The following is a 2,672-nucleotide window of genomic DNA, read 5'->3' as shown; positions in this document are numbered from 1 at the left end:
GACAACGAGCGCTTAGGCAATCAAGTACACCAGTCCTCGCAACTGTCATCGAGAACTATTGGCCAAAGGTGAGCGGCTTGGCGCATCAGGCAGAGAAGAGCAAAATTTTGGCTGACCGGCTGCCGTTTTGGAAACTGCGCGCGCCCAGTCCGAATTTTGGGTTGTCAGACGAGTTGTACTTGGAGGGGGCTCATGAGATTGATGGTGGATAGAGAAACGGACGATGAAGAGACGAGAGACTGTTACCATGAGTGCTGTTGATAGTTTTCAGCTGTGGGATGCGTGTGGTTCATCAGATCCACAAAGGGCGCTGCAGCTGTTGAGCGGTTGGGACCAACAACGGATACTGGGTGCTGCCGAATTCAAAGATCGTGAGGTACGTATGATGTTTTTTGGTTGTGTGAATGTCACTGCATGGGGTGACGTTATGGTATTACATGAGACATATACGGCATGTTTTGCATCATCCCACAGGATGGCAAAACACCACTGCACTGTGCCTGCGATAAAGGCCACGTCAAGGTGGTGGAGATGCTTTTGAGGCACCGTGTTGATGCTAAAGCCAAGGACGCAGTCAGTACAGTACCCCCCCCCCCCCTTCTTCCTCTCTCTATACCCCTCCCATGATGGTACACCGGTTCTAAATGAAGATGATGATGATGATGATGATGTACCTGTCCGTCATGCTGCTGGATCATCCCACAGGGTGGCAAAACACCACTGCACTATGCCTGCGGTAAAGGTCATGACAAGGTGGTCGAGATGCTGTTGAAGCACGGCGTTGATGCTAAAGCCAAGAACAGCGTCTGTACCATACCTACCTCTCATCCCTTGACCATGGTACACCTACAGTGTATCACGTGATGATGATGATGGCTGTACCGCATCATCCAACAGATTGGCTTCACACCACTGCACTATGCCTGCGGTAAAGGTCATGACAAGGTGGTCGAGATGCTGTTGAAGCACGGCGTTGATGCTAAAGCCAAGAACAGCGTCCGTACCATACCTACCTCTCATCCCTTGACCATGGTACACCTACAGTGTATCACGTGATGATGATGATGGCTGTACCGCATCATCCAACAGATTGGCTTCACACCACTGCACTATGCCTGCTATAGCGGCCATGTCAAGGTTGCGGAGATGCTGTTGAAGCACGGTGTTGATGTAAACAACGTCCGTGCCATACCTCCCTCTCCCCACTTTGACCCCCTTATATGATGGTATCACATGATGACGATGATGGCTGTACCGCATCATCCCACAGGTTAGCTTCACACCACTACACTATGCCTGCAATAACGGTGATATCCAGATGGTGGAGATGCTTTTGAAGCACGGTGCTGATGCCAAAGCCAGGAACGAGGTTAGTACAGTACCTCCTTCTTTCTCTCTCCCCTCTGGCTGTTCCTGCTGCTTGTCGCCTTTGCTCCTCTACACCCTGCCCACTGTTCGCGTCCGTTCTGCCTCGTTCTTCTGTCCTTCTTTCCTTCTATCCCTTTTCTTCCCCTTCTCCGTCTGCCCATTGTCGGTGCTCCCTTTGTTCCGCTGTATCTTCCGCCCACTTCCCATTTATGATGTTGTAACGTCGAACCGAGCACTACTCCATCCCTTGCCAAAAAAAAAACTGCAAAAAAAAACCATTTTTTTTTTTGTTTGTCTTGCCAATTGCGCCGCTGTCTCTCTCGCGCGCTCAAGTGGCCTTTTCTCGACGTTCAACCCCACCCACTCACTCACTCAATAAAAAAAAAAAAAACGTGCCTCATGTTTCCAATCATTGATTATCGTGTATAGGACGGTCAAACGCCGCTCCATGCAGCCTGCAACGCCTTCTATGCCAACCGAAAGGTTGCCCAGCAGCTCTTGAGCCACGGCACCGACCCTGATGAAAGAGATCTTGTAAGCTTTTCACCACGATGCCGTGCTGTTCCGCTCTTCTGCTGCAACGGCGACTGATACCTGATGACCTGCTGTGGCAGACGGGTGCGCGGCCCTTGGATCTGCTTCTTCGCAGGAGTCCCATCGAGCTCGAGGTGGGCCTTTTTTTGATTTGAAGTATTGATTGCAGACGCAAAAGCTTGCTCACCCATGAACCTGTTGCACTTCGTAGCTGATCGAAGAACTATTGGGCGCAATCCGTACCCCATGCTCCTACCAAACTTCAAATCCCAATGGTGCGAACCTGATTCTCATGTGATTGTCCGCATTGTCTTGTTCTCATCGAATTTCAACGCGGCGCCAGTCCAAGGCTTGATTCATGCGGAGCAGGCCAGACGCTGGCGGTGCGCTGCTGCTGTTCTTTGTAACGTCGGTTGGCGCGTGGATCCTCAATTGTTCAACATCCACGACCTACATACCCTTTGTGACTACCAGGCCGCTCTAACGGCCTCCGCTCAAGCTGCACCTACGAATTGAAATGTGTTAAGCTTGTGCGTCCCTTGTCGATCTCTATGCAAACAGAAAATAAAGTGAATGACCAGGGCGGGCTTTGCCAGATGTCTGAAGCAGACCAGTCCGATAACCACCGAAAAGAGCGAGAAGCCGCTTCGTCTTTATTTGCCATGACATCAGAAATGGACAATGCTGTCTCGGTCATGACGGGTGTGGCGCTGGGCGAGCTGCTGCCGAGGGCGTTGAGCGAAAGTTTTTGTTTTGCGAGCGATCAATCC

Source organism: Monosiga brevicollis, genomic scaffold (genome assembly GCF_000002865.3).
Source record: "Monosiga brevicollis MX1 MONBRscaffold_24 genomic scaffold, whole genome shotgun sequence".
Taxonomy (NCBI): domain Eukaryota; class Choanoflagellata; order Craspedida; family Salpingoecidae; genus Monosiga; species Monosiga brevicollis.
The sequence above is the reverse complement of the archived record's forward strand: the minus strand, read 5'-3'. Positions refer to the sequence as shown.